This window comes from Condylura cristata, unplaced genomic scaffold, assembly GCF_000260355.1.
Source record: "Condylura cristata isolate star-nosed mole 26May11 unplaced genomic scaffold, ConCri1.0 scaffold00020, whole genome shotgun sequence".
NCBI lineage: Eukaryota > Metazoa > Chordata > Mammalia > Eulipotyphla > Talpidae > Condylura > Condylura cristata.
In genome coordinates, this window is record NW_004567121.1 from 7,037,608 (window position 1) to 7,053,087 (window position 15,480).

Here is a 15,480-nt window from a genome sequence, read left to right on the forward strand (position 1 = left end):
TATTTCAGTTTGAGCTTAGGGTTTTCTGTTATTTTGTTTGGTTCTAGTCCTCATGCGTGGGACCCCAAATTTCATGTAGTTCCCAATGAAACTGTGTTAAGAACTTAAGAAGAAGAAGTGGGTTATTACTATTGAACTAATAGGTATCTTTACATGTCTGTTTCTGAAGAATCAATCTACAACTCTTATTATAAAACTCTGGAAATAATTCTTAGAAATGTAGTGATATGATAGACAAAAAAAAAAGATAAAAATAAACATAGTCGGAGTAAGAACATTTTCTTGACTGATAAAATCCAACTTTGAAAAAGCAAATGTGAATAAGCTGGATATTAACTTTTCTCTCTCAGCTGAGGGAACCATCAGGCTACTGTTGTTTGGTGGTTGCTGTTTCAGGTTCAGAGGTGAATCTATGGGCAATGATTTTCAATGTGGATAAATAGAGCTGAAAAGACTGATGCTTGACCTTTACTTTCCCAATTAAGAGCATGTGTAATCTGTCCACGACTTATGCCTACATCCATATTCAGCAGAGACATTGGCTCCCCTTGGCCTTGTCCCAGGGCCCAAGCGGTTCTCTGAATACTGAGCTGACTGACTCTCCTCCCAAGGCTTCGAGTGCCTTTGCTCAGGAGTGCCCAAGACTTGCGTGGTGAAAAACACAATCAATGAGACTGCTTTAAAAATACTTTCTGTTGCCTTCTACATAATATTGTGGCCTGGATTGGATCATGGAATTCCAGACTATGTACTTTTTGTTCACTTTTGAATGAAAATGATGCCTGCAAAGGCTTATCAATTATTGACTGGCCTTATTATTTTCTTAGAATTAATGTGACAGTAAACTGTGTTACAAACTGATGACATCCCTTTTCATTTCAAATGATTGAATGAGTCCCACACATTTTAAACTCCAAGTAGGGGTTGGGGGAGGGGAAGAAATAAAGAAAGACAACCGGCATACGGATTTCACCTCACTAAGCACTTAATTGTTATCACCCCTGGGGTGAAATGTTGTAACACCCTACAACTCTTTATGACAGGAAGTGAAAATTCCATATCCAATTGGAGTTACAGGGATAATTTAGGGAGGCAGAATGCAATTATCCAATTAGGAATTTAGCCAGAACAGAAAGGTTAATCCCTCTTAGTCCTTTCAAAAGAGCCCCTGGGATCTTTAATGACGACAAGGGGTCAGGACCTGTGTTTTACAACTCAAGCCAAAAAATTATTCAGCCTCTCTCTCACTCACCAAAAAAACAGGGAGGCTCAGACCTACCTAACTTCAGAAAAAATCTTTTCCAATGTAAGAACTTTTTATGATTTGCTGTTTTTTCATATTCTCCACTGTAATTTATGACACTACTATGTGAAAGTTATTTGGGTTTCAAAATGATTTTATTACTTGGTTAACAAAGATTTTTGTAGAAAGGGATGCTTTCCTCACACAAGACAGAGAGTGGCATGGAGTTGGATGCTGACTCAGAGGTTTGGAATGCGTCATTGATGCCTGGCTGGGCTCCAGCTTTGGGCTTAGAATCTGCCAAGTTGGCAGGCTGGGGAATTTGCTGTGGCAATTTTTCAAATTAGGAAGAATCCGTCCAAGGAGAGATTGTTTCTACATTTTAACTACCAGGGCAAGTGACAGGGTCCTCTCTAACAAACAGTCTGGTCCAAGATAGAAAGAGGGGTTGTTTTCAAAGGAGGATCAACAGCATGTTTGCAAGAATCTCTTGTAAAAGTAATAGACTTTTTTGGGCATTCATTCCAAAGTTTTGGCCAAAAGAAATATGAATTACAAATTTCAGTCTGAGAAGCACAAAATACAGACTTGTGGGACGCAATGGTACTTTGCAGGTCTTCCTATTCGACATGCAGCCGTGTCATGAATGTTTAGAAGTGAAGCGATTTTTCTTTGGATTCCAGCCAACAGAGAATCATTAAACAGAACTTTTTGGATTCTTGAATATAATGTGTCTTTACAGAGAGAAAAAAAAAAAAATCCTAAGCCAATAAACAAGTATAACTTTGCTGTCATACTCTTTTTAAATCTTCAGTTTTTACTTATTTAACATATTTATTGATAAATGCCAACTGACACAAACACTTTCAACAAATCTCTAGGATGTTCCTAAGTAGTATTTAATTTTCTAAAAACTTCAATTATTTCTAATGCCCTGCAGAAAAATAAAAGCCCTTATAAGAATTAAGAAGATATTTGAACAACATTTAGGTATTGTATCAGAGTAGAAATTCGAAATTAATGCAATCATATCAATGTATAACTCAATTAAGTTGTAGCATTTCTATTTATACATACGAATGAAATGACTATCAAATTAATATTAGAAAATGTATCAAACTGTCTTCAAAAGAACAAGTAAACATTTTATAGTACAAAATGGAACACATGCATATTATATATCACCTTGTAAATACTATTGTTAATTTTATCTATTTGTTAAATTTCTCAAGGAAAGAAATGCTTTGTGTGTTGGAAAAAAAAAAAAAACTTAACCATAGCTTTTCCTAGGAAATATGGCAAAAAAAAAAAAAATACTGTGTGTACTGTGTGTATAGTGAAAGGCAAGTTATTGCTATTTTTACATTACATATTGCTTGACTAAAATTACATTGTAAATACAATAATGAAAAGGTATTCATGGACATAGAACACATAAGTAACCTTAAAGGTCCAATAGAAAGAAAGCTTCATGTAGAGAGCTTTCTTAAAATATTTAATCTTATAGGACTTAATGATATCTTAGGAGGTAAAAAGACAAAGTACATATATTTATGCTGCATGGTTTATATTTTTCTTATGGTGGCAGATCTTAAAAAGTAATATTAGACATTATCTATTTTTAATCAGCATTTATTCCATTCTATTCCCTTCTGAAGGATGACCATGGTTTAATTAATAGATCAGTAATAATAATAATTAAGAAATAAATTTAATAAATCATGGTTTAATTATTATTTCAGGACAAATGTTTGCTAGTTCTTTCAATTTGGTGGATGAGGGGAAGGAAGATTTCTAAGAATAAAGATGTCTGAGAAGATCAAGGTTTTAAGTGTATATATTATCATCAGATGGTGATGCCAGTGCATCAGGGATGATTGCCACTGACAGCTAGTTTGTTACTCACATTCCCAAGAGCCAGGACATGAGATAACTTGCAGGGCCACAGTGGAAGCACTAAGTCAAGAAGCAGGAGAATGGTGAAAATGTGAGTAAAAACCTTTACTATGGTGTCTATAGGAAAGAATCGGCAAGGCGAGGCAGAAAGATTTTGAATTGAGTAAACCGAACTGAGGTGGGCTTCTGGGCATAAGAGTTGCTCCTAGTTGTCTGAAATATGGCTCTGGGGCAATTGGGACAGGAAATAGTTGCCTGATCTGCCTGGTTCTGAAATGGAGGAGCTATTTGGGAGTGTGAGCTTTCATTGGTTGGTTTGCATTTGAAAGGCACACAAACAAGGGAGTCCTTTATTATCTCTAGGAATTGAGGAGCATTGGAAGGGGTGGTCTCTGCGGCTTCAACAATTCCCAAATGTCAAAGTATCAGAAATACAGAAAATAAAAAGACATGCCTAATACAATACGTGGTTTATTTATTTATTTTTAAGTCCGCATGACAATCGAAAATCTTTTTCAAATAAGCACTTATTTAAATGTGCATCCATTTTGTGTTTGTTTCAACATAACCATGAAGAATTATTTAATGCTTATGTAATGAAGTCACTGTCATCAGAATTTCTTTCCTGGGCTAAATGCTGTTATTTTTTTCAGAGGGCAGATCCCAAACAAAATCTTACTTTGCCTACTTTCATTTGGGTGATGTGAATATTAACCTCTCCAAACCTCACTTTTCTTCATATATTCACTTAAGGATTAAATTAGATAATATACAGAAAATGCTAGTTAGGATCGTGAGCTTAGAATGTACTCCATCAATTTAAAGTCTTACTGTAATTATTATCCACAGGCTGACAAAATGGAGTTAATGGGATTCTAATTGTAACAGATATTGGAAGTAGTGTTACTTTTAGCGTATTCATGGTTGTTCCTTGATATTTGCCTAGTGTCATACTATTTTAATAGAAAAGTCTCTATCAAACATTATGGGATGCAGTTTGTGAGAACGGCCATTGTTTGCGGTCTAGGGCCCGCGGTCCACTTGTAGCTATAAAAAATGTGGGTCAAAACTTTTGATGAAATGGAGAAAAGATCCTTGAGAGTATAGAAAGGGGAATGTGTCACCTAGTAAAAAGTAGCCCAAGAGGTTTAGGAAAGTTACAGTCCTAGAAGAGTAAGCCAAGTTGTTTGGCCCTTCAGGGCTATAAGGTCCAAGGCAAGAAATATAATAACCTTATTAAGCGTCAATTCCTAGACTGTAAAGCACTGTATTGGTTGTAATTGACTGCAATGTTGTGATTTATAAAAAAAATATGCATTTGTTCTTTCAGATAACCAAGATCTTTATCCATAGTTCCTAGGTCTTAGCTCCCTGAGGTGCTGGAGTTTCTTAAGTCTTAGGAATGATAAAAATCTTTTATTATGTTAATCTAGTAACCTTTGAAAATCCACCTGAGGATGGGGGCTGATGGCCTGAGGAACTAACCCTGTGATTAGAGGATTGAAACTTCTAGTTCCAACTCCTGACCACCAGAGAGGAGTAAGGGGCTCAGGTTGAAACAATCAACACTGCTTCAGTGAGCAAGCCCCAAATTTCAAGAGAAGGGGGAATTCAGATGGCTTTGGGGTGGAAAACACAGGATGACTTCAGAGAGAACGGTGTGCCCAGTAAGGACACAGACACTACGCACCTCCTCCTACCTTGCCCTAGGTAGATACATCTTCCATCTAGTGACTGAGGCATTTGTAATACATCAGTGATCTAATGTGTAAACAAGTTCCTCAAGATCTGCATGACATTCTAGCAAATAAGTTGAAACCAAGAAAGGTGTCTTGGAAACCTCTGATTATAGTTAGTACAGATAATCATCTGGGATTATTATGGGCATCTGGAGTCTGAGGAAAGGGTCCTGGAACCTTCAATTTGTGGCAGCTGGCCAGAAGCTCAGTAATGCCTGGGCCTGTGGGCCCGTGTTAGAAGAAAAGGTTGTTCTTGTGAGACTGAGCCCCTAACCCTTAACCTGCAGAATGTGATACTAACTCCTGGGAGAAGGTGTCAGAATTAAATGGAATTTTGCACCACGCATTACTTATTGGAATGGAAGACCTCCCTCCAAATACTCTCTTTGGATATTGGTCCCAGGAACTCAATGCAATTGTAACAGGTACAGGTTTCATGGACTCCGCCCCCACTCCAGATACTGGAACTACTAATCCCATCAACACCAAGGAGAAGCACGCTGGGATGTGAGGGCGGAGCTGAGCAGCCAGGTTGGGATAAAACCGGACATGTGGGCTCTGGGGGTCCCTTGGCCTGGTGGTTCACGGCTGATCATTTTGGCTCTCGATCAGTTTTCAGCGTGCTGGTGGAGTCCAAGTCAGCAGAACTGGTAGGACATTCTAGTTAACTTGTATTTCTCTCCCTCTTTCCCTGGGTTATTCTTTTACCTTTCTCCTTAGAAATGAATCCATTATTTAACCTTTTTGAGTGTGTCTATAATACATTTGAATCGTAAACGCATGGGTGAAGACCCACAGACAGGCAACCCAATTCACATTGGGGTGCCCTGTAACACAACTAACTTATAGCAGAGAAACTCTTAGCATGTGTGATACATGTGATTCCATGTATGATGGTGGTATCATTTTTTTTAAAGAGAGAGCAGTTAGACAGAAAGGCTGTAAACCCTTCTTTTTTATCCAGTGGGCAGAAAGCAAAATTTCAGAAAAGTTTCTTGGGTTGGGGATCCAAAATATTTTACATAGCAGAGAAACAATGATGGACTGGACAGGACTGTCTCCATCACCACTCCCAATGGTGATGTGAATTCTTTTTTTTAAAGATCTATTTATTGATGCATACAGAACTGGGGTACAGGCCAGAGGTGCAGGGGCGGTGAGAGGATTCACCAGAGACAGAGTGGGGAGCAGAACAGGCAGATCAGCGAAGTATACTGCTGAGAGGAGCAACAGGCGGGTCAGGAGAGGTCTGCTGTTTCATGTGGGTCAGCTCCAGGCCTGGGATCGAACACCACTGAAGTGGCTGTGGCTAGCTTACAGTGCTGTGTCCTTACCCATTACCACCAGGGAGGGCCCAGTGATGTGAATGTTCTCTGCAATCTTTCCTCATGCCTTTAACAGTTTCTCTCCTAAGTGGCATTTAAAACTCCCTACTAAAATTGCTTAATTTTATACTGCCACTTTCCATTTATCAAGATTATTTTTTACTTCTATCTGTTTTTCAAGTGATTAGATAACCCATCTGATTCAAGTTTCCACAGTAGGCCCCACTGGCTCACACCCCGGAGTTTCCCTCCCTTCTCTCGTTGTTACAGAGTTCGGTGTTTCTCATCTTTCCTTCCCCTATTTTTCATAAAATCCGACTAAACTTTTCCGCTCTCTTCTGTATAATCAAAGACTACTAGCTAATGCTACTCTGAGGTCATACCCATCTCTTTTGCAATTTCACTCATGTCCTGAGTTTGCAGTATTAGCTATCATATGCTTTAATTCTATAATTTGTATTTCTTCTTTTTATAACTTATATTTTGAAAAAAAATGGGGTGTTTTCTTTCACATACTGGTTTCAGTGGTTGTAAGGTCTCTGAACTTTTCTTATTCTTGATCTTGGTGTGTCTGCTTCAGGGTTTTGTTGTTTTACTTTGTTTCAAGCCAAGATTTCTTACCAAGAGTTGGACATTGCATATGTTAAGGAATAGAACTGATGTGTAGCTTTGGGTGATGCTATTTTTGTCGAGAAAGTATTAACTTTGGCTTATGAAAAGTACTGAGGCTAAACTCATTAGCAATCTCAGGTAATTTTGTGCCAAATAAGGATTGGGATGAGTGACAGGTGCACTTTCCTTATTAATTGTGCAAGTCCATCTGGGTTAGCTTTATTCTGGGAACTGATATTTTGGGGTTCTACCTCAAAGTCTAAAATGTTAAAGACCCATCACACACTAGCAGAGAGACATTGCTCTCCACTCTCCCCCTTCAGCTCTGTCCTTTGATTTAAGGATCTCTTTGACATCCCCAGTCACTACTTTTCATACTGGCAATGACCTAGAACACCAAAACAGCCCTGGGCCAGAGTTTGGCTCTCTGGTCTCCTTAATTGCTTGGAGCTTGCCCCTAAGATTCCTCACTGCTGTGATATTCTCCCTATGTCTTCATAACTATATTTATAGCTTTCTCAACTTTCCTACTTCCTCTTGCAGCAGATTTGTTCTGAGTTTATTTAATCTGCCATTTTTGTAAGCAGATTTCACGGGTATGAGTTTCAGTCTCATTTATGCATAATCTTGCCTACTTCTAGATCATATGTATATCTTCTGTCCAGTAGCTGCTTGCCTCTTTCTGTCCCAAATGACTCAGTTGGGAATGGTTCCAAAGTTACCTTTGGCAAATTAATAACTAATTTGCTAGTAGACACTTATACATAGAACGTGACTTACTGCTTGCAACCTGAAGTATGAATGGGGCTGATGTTGTAACACCTCACAGAAACCAACTTAAAATATAATATTAGATATCTCTGTTCCTAAAATTTCTTTAGCTTCATTTATACCAAAACCTGGCCAAATGTCTTGTCCTACCTCTTTACTGCCAGCTAAGTTCCTGTTCTATAATATTATAACATACCACAGATGCCCACCTTTCTTTTGCTTTTTTAAATATTTACTTATTTATGCAAATAAGAGCTGGCTTGCAAGGTGGGGGTGAGGTGAGAGGAATCCCCAGAGACAGAGTGGGGAGCAGAATAGGCAGATCCACTGAAATACACTGTTGAGGGGGCAGCAGGAGAGACAGGAGAGGGCTGCTGCACCCGGTGGGTCAGTTCTCTGGCTGGGGATTGAATCAAACCTTTGCTGCAGGACTGCTGACTGGCTTCATAGTGTGGAGACTTTACACCTTGTGCCACCAGGGAGGCGCTTGCCCACTTTTCTTAAGCACTGCAAGATTTTGTAAAGAATCACCATTGAAACCACATAATGTCTTATAAGTTCTATACTTTTGACAGTTATTCATTCATGTTTCCCATGGAAAAAAAAGTCTACTGTATATCCTAGAACATCAGTGCAAGTTCAATTAATTTTACACAAAGTAAAAATATGTATATTGCTACTTTGTAGCTAATCACAATAAAAATTCCTTTATCATATATTGTGGCACATGGTACAATATGCTGTGTATGTTATTAAAAATGGGAGTATATAAGTTTTTGAATAAAAAACGAGGGAGAAAATCAACCCTTGTTTAAACCATTGATATTTTAATATCTAGTTCATCATTGAAAGTGACTACATAGAAACAAAGCCCTAACTTTTCCTCTTGTTAGGGAACAGAAAGAAAGGGTTCTGGCTTTCACAGAAAAATAAATAAATAAATGAATAAATAAATAAATAAATAAATAAATAAATAAATAACATTGTAATCAAGTCACATGACTGAATTAAAGGAGAATATAATAAACAAGAAATTCTGAGATTCTTCTAAATATTAATCAAATAAGTGTCAGGTAGCTAAATTTCAGTCATAATTTAAAAATAAAATAGTGAACATGGAAAAACCCATAGTATCTGTGAAAAGTCAAAGAATAAACTCTATTGACCTCTAATTAGATAAATTTGCTATGCTACTTTACAGTTATTATATTGACTACTCACTAATGTTTCCATACCCCCATACCAGCTTACAGAAATAGAAAACATCCTCAGGTGTGAGTTAAGCAAGTATGTTGGGCAAAGTTGCAAATATGCTACAGAAATAGTAGTATGGGAATTGGCTTTCTGGATTAGATTTATCCCTAATTATGGCATCTAGATGCCAATGGTTTACTTACTGTCTCTCAGTGGTCCTCACATCCTTTCCTGTCCTCTGGCTAAAACTGATTTCCCAGGTTTCCTTGAAAGCTATTGGTGGGGTGTCAGAGGCATAGGCAGGCAATCTTGTCTATTTTTTTTTGTTTACCATAAATTCTCTGAAAGTGGCTGCATGCAACATGGACTAGATTTTGGTCAGGTGTCTACTTGATCCACTTGATGGCACCACTAACTGTTGGGTTAATGCTCCTCTGTGTTTCCAAATCAGCTTTCAAAGTCTGCTCCACTATTTCATTTCATCTAATTAAAAAAAAAAATTAAAAAATTTATTGATGAATACAAAACTGGGGTACAGGCCAGAGTTGCGGGGGGTTGAGAGAGGATTCACCAGAGACAGAGTGGGGAGCAGAACAGACAGACTGACGAAGTACACTACTGAGGGGAGCAGTGGGGGATCAGGAGAGGTCTACTGTGCCATGTGGGTCAGCTCCAGGGCTGGGGATCAAACTCACACTGAAGCGGCTGCTGCCAGCTTGCAGTGCTGTGTCCTAACCCGTTGCACCACCAGGGCTCTGCTACTAATCTTATGTAGCTAACTTTTCCTTCAATACTTAGTTTCAATACTTAATATCTGGTATAGTCATGTTTGCACAGGTTATGTTTTCTGGACTGAAACTGAATGGTACAACTGGCAATATTCCAAAAAGCAAATTGCAACGATTTATTTTTATTAGTAAATACATATCATTAATTTTTATATATTCCACAATTAGGAGAGTGACATAAATTATTATATTGTATTAGAATGGTTTGAAGACTATTCCTTATCTTTCCAGATCTTGTCTAGTTTTGAACAACCTATGGTCTTCAGCTGGCAATCTGGTTTTATTTTGCTATATTATGGTAAAAATTAAGGTGAATAAGAATGAGCTGCCTGGATACCTACTGCATCAGATCAGTTTATTTCTTTATGTGTCCTTTATTCAAGATCAACTATTCAACCTATATTCTGAATTATTTTTCCCTTTGAGTATTTTGGAACTATTGTTTCATTGATTTTTAAAATTCATTTATATGTATATACTAGAATTATTTCCTTGTAATATGTAGCTGTGATAGACACAGTGTCCCCTCCCAAAGTGGCCCATGCCATAATCCTTGGATACTATAAGTATGTACCCTATACATGGTAAAAACAAAAACAAAATCAAATTTAAAAAACAAAAAAGAGATAAAACAAAGAAAAGATGCTGATGTAGTTAGAGTTTAAAACTGGGAAATTATTCTGGATTAATCAATTGAGCCAGATCTAATCACACAAGATTTTAAAAGTAGGAGATAGGAGGTAGAAAAGGAAAAATCAGAAAGATTGGAAGCCTGAGAGAAGTTCGATGTAACTTCATTGTTTTGGCAACAGAAGGGCAACGTGACTGAGATGCAGATCACATTAAGAAGCTGAGGCTTCCATCTGATACACAGCAAGGAAACAGGAAAACCAACCGTAGATCCATAACGGATTGAATTCTGCCAATAACCTGATGAGTTTGGATATAGATTCTTCTCCAGAGCCTCTAGAAAACAGCATTGCTCTATAGATACTTTGATTTTGGCCTTGTGAGACCCTAAACAGAGAAACAGCTGGGTCAAACTGATGGATGTGGACTTCTGTTACTGTGTGGTGTGTATACACTTGGTTCATGCTAATTCATTAAGTCATCAATAGGAGACTACTAAAATAAACATTATAACTTTCTTTGAGGCAAAATTTCCAACCTAAGATAAAACGTTTCATATACTGAGACTATAGAGCTGCCATCCAATATTTCTCTTTTACTTTGGTCAGTTTTCTAAAAGAAAATTTCCTGGTTCATTTCCTCTACTAATCTCCTGAGTCTGCCAAAACAAAACTATCACAGATCAGGTGTCTTAAACAACAGAGATACTTTTCCTCCCAGTTCTAGAAGCTGGCATAAGTGGTGTTGCTTGTGCTCACATGACCCTTTCTCTGTTGGCAAACATAGCAGGTATCCCTCTCTTCTGTTAAAGACACCAGCCCTATCAAATGAGGGTCCTACCTTTAGGAATCCATTGAATTAGGATGGCTTCCTTAACTACGCTATCATATAGACACATGAAAATTTGGGGACAGGGATATTAATCCCTGGAAATGCTTCACATTTCTCTTCCCCCCTCACTGTTGCAACACCTTGTGCTCTATACCTTCAGTGAAGCTGACCTAATGCAGGTCACCCTTGGTCTCAATGACTTGACCTCAATCAGGTAGGTTCAAAAGACATTTCCCCACATCATTGTCTGTTCACTGCCCAAAGACCCAGACAACTTCCAGTTGTAAAGCCACAAGGACGTTATTTTCACTTAGTCTTCCTATGCAAAAGACATTCTATTAAATAACAATATTTATTTAACACAATACATTGGTATAAATAATTTCCAAAAATCCAGAGTAAGCAAGATTTTCCAAGTTGCCTATTGCCTACTCTTCAAATATTAAGGTTCTTTATAAAAATTTGGAAAAAAAAAACTGAAGCATGAAAGAAATTTTGATTTCTTATAAAATTTTGATTAACTGAATTATACTTATTTTGTTAAAAATGAGAAAAGCCCTTCCACAAAGGAAATTTGGAGAAGTAGCTTAAACTGTAGAATCTCTGAAACTGCATATTATGACAAAGAGGTAAGAACAGGAATTAAAATGTGATAGCATCCTGATTGATAGATGTTCAGAAGACAAGTGTTCCTTATTTTTTTTTTTCTGGAGAATGATACTTCAAATGACTAGAGAGATGCTAGTTGTAAAATTATAAATTAATACATTAAATTTTGATAAAGGCTGGCTGTAATTGCTACAGGAAAATGAGCTGGGTAGATTGCTTTCCAAAACCTTTTCTGAAATATCTTGGCCACGCTCATTGTTCCCCAGGCTCACAGTAAAATACAATCCAGAACACCACAATCAGGTCTCACATCTGCAAATAAGATCCTCAAGGACCTTTAAAAAATTAATAAAGATAATGCTTAAAGAGACCAACTTCAATTCCCTATAGTATTTATTTTTATGAACACTTCATTACTTGATGATGAAGGGTAAAGGTATCTGTACTATGATAAAATAATGATATTTATGGGATACCTACCCTTCATGTCATCTTTAATTCTCCTACCAACCTTGCAGTAAGGTGTATGTACACTTGTACTGCTAAGGACAATTTTATAGTGATAAATGACTTTCTAAGACTCTTCAAAAAAGCATGGGGTGAAGCAGGAAATCAAAATCTAGTTTTGTGTCTCTAGATCTCAAGTTCATTCTACCACTCAAAAACTGTTTCCAGTGATTGATATTTTCCATAACTTGAATTTTCTGGAGAAGATATTTTTAAGAACAGGAAAGGAGAATTTTCTGGAGAAGATATATTTTTTAAAGATTAAAAAAAAAATTATGCATTCAGAACTGGGGTACAGGCCAGAGGTGCAGGGCGGTGAGAGGATTCACCAGAGACAGAGTGAGGAGCAGAAAAGGCAGATCAATGAAGTACACTGCTGATGGGAACAGTGGGCGGGTCAGGAGAGGTCTGGGGTACCAACAGGATCACCTCCAGCGCTGGGGATCGAACTCATGATGAAGTGGCTTTAGCTTCTTAGTGCTGTGTTTTAACTCACTGTGTCACCAGGGAGGGCCCTCTGGAGATATTTTTAAGGGCAGGAAAGGAGGCAGACAAAACTTTTCAAGATAGTTCTTTTGGTGATTTCTAAAATGCTCTTGGGGCAAAATGTTGGTGTGAAAATGTTTTGGTGGTGGAAGTGATTGTCAAGTACAAATTGTTATCAACTATTATTATAAGAGGAATTTGGAGCTACGAAGTAGTATTTTTACATCCAATTCTGTGTTAATGAGTAGGTGAATGTTTTAGAGGAATTTTGCTTCATTTCACTTCAAATGCACCAAAGATAGAATGACCCAAAATTACCTATTAAAGACCTCAGGCAGTTTTTATAAAGAAAGATAGATATATTGAGCTCATCTATGTACAAACCAAAATAGAAATTCAATTAAATTATGAAATATATAATCACTTTCCCAGTTAAATTAACTTACCTCCACAATTGAATACTTTTGTAGATTATCTGCTATGGCTTCTCTCTTTATCTCTTCAAATACATTACCGAACAATATTTGAAATAATACTTAAAGAGATAAACTCAAATTCTCTAGCATGTTCATGCAAAAGTTCAAAAAAAGTACAAATGTGACAAAAATAGGGAAAAATATATACATAGTCATTAAAACATTTTCAGTTTCATTTTTATTATGGAACTTAAAAGTAAAAATGCAAGGTATTTAGTTTATGAATCATGGGGGAGTGAGTTATTTTTATATTTCTTTTAGAGCTCACCCACTCTGAGCTTTGCACAGTTCCAGCCATCTCTTACCAACTGCTAAACACTTCATCTCACAGAAGAACCTCTGGGGCCCTCTTCCAATCAATTCACCTCCCTCCTCTCCAACCCTGCACCTCTGACCAGTTCTTGTACTTATAAATAAATATTTTAAAAAATAAAACGAAAAAATAAATGAGATCAGTATAGTAGAGTTCTCCAAATAATCAGAAACAGGACCATAAAAAAAAAAATGACTCATCCATCTATCAAATAGAAATTCAGACACAACTATCAAATAGAAATTCAGGCTATTTATCAATAATTGAAAAGAAATATTTTAAGGAATTTTCTCAAGCTATTATGGAATCTTGATAATTCCAAACCCTACAGTATAGGCAGGTTGGTGATTTAGAATTCCACAGAATGCTTAAAGTTCAAGTCCAACGGTAGTCATTTCACAGAATTCTTTCTCGCTTGGAAATTATATATATATATATATATATATATATATATATATATATAATTATATATATATATATATATATTTAGGTCTTCTAGAGATTGAAAACTGTGTGCACCCATGTTACAGAATATAATGTGCTTTATTCAAAGACCACTTTTATAAATATTAGTCTCAGTAAAATTATCTCCATGGAAACAATGTGTGAACACTGTGAGTCTCATTGACCATCAAAATCAGTCATCACAGCATTCTCCCTTGTGACACAGAGGTTAAAGACAGTGCTATAAAGCTATAACTAGCCACTACAGCACAAGTATGATCCCCCAGCTAGTCAGGGAGCTGACTCACATGGCACAGCAGACCTCTTCTGTCTTGCCTACTGCTCCTCTCCCCAGTGTATGTCTGTTAATCTGTCTGTTCTACTTCCCACTTGTTCTCTGGTAAATTCTCTCACCACTTCCCAACTTCTGGTCTACACCCCAGTTCTTGTATGCATAAGTAAATATTTTTAAAAAATCAATAATAACAGTAGTTATTTTTTCCTGTGTAACAAACCACCTCAAATTATACCATCTTTAATAGCAAACAGGTAGAGAATTGTGGCTGGACTCATATCACAGTGTCAGGGAAGTTCTGGTCTTACCTAAGCGCACTAGTGCTTTTGATCCTACCTAAGGTCACTAGCGACCTTACCTCAGCTCACTAGTGGTGTTTCTACCAGTTTGGCAGGTGTCTGGTTGTTCTAGGATGTCCTCAGGGGGACTGATACTCTGGTTCCCTGTGATCTTCCATTAGTCAATGTTTAGCCACACAACAGCAGAACAGGGTTCCAGGGGCCAGAAAGCAGAAGTTCAGGGGACTTCCTGAAGTTCCTCACTGAGGACCTGCTCAGTTATTGGCCAATGTAAACCACAAGACAAGTCTGATCCTAGGCATGCAGAAAAGATTCCACTTCTAGATTAAAAAAAAAAAAATAGTGTGTGAAATGAGTCTGGATGAGGGAAATGGATGTGGAGAAGAGAAAAGAATCTTTTAGAAAGTTTGCGACATACCCAGAGTTGAAAAAAAGTAGTTTTTTTTTTTTTTTTTAAATAATGAAAACACTTAAGGAAATACTCTGTGTACCTGCATCACAGATAGTAGGTGTGCTTGATGGGGTCTATTAATAAATGAAAAAAGGAAAGGATGGAAGGATGATGAGATGAAGACAGAGAGAAAGAGAGAATAAGGGGAGAAGGAAAGAAAGAAAAGGAGGGGAAAGAAATCAATGAAAATTATATGTTCTTCATGATCATTTCAATGAATATTTAATTAGAAATCGAACAAAAAACTGTTATTATTTTTTTTTAATGTAGAAAATCTAGGAAAGAGACTGTACCTCACATAATAAAGACCACAGAAGTCCTAGCAATTTCTTTTCTGCAAGTTTTTTCAGAAGTACAACCTATGTACACATGAAAGTGAAAATGTTCCTTGGGTCTTCATTTCTGTGCAAATATTTATCCTGATTTTAGCAACAAAGAAGAAATACTACTTGGTGTTTGATATTTTGTAGTATACCTCCATCCACAATCACTTCTCAAATTTAAGTTTGCTTTCTTCTTACATTTTTACAATGGAAGAATTAGAAAAAAAAATGCAAATACACACACACTG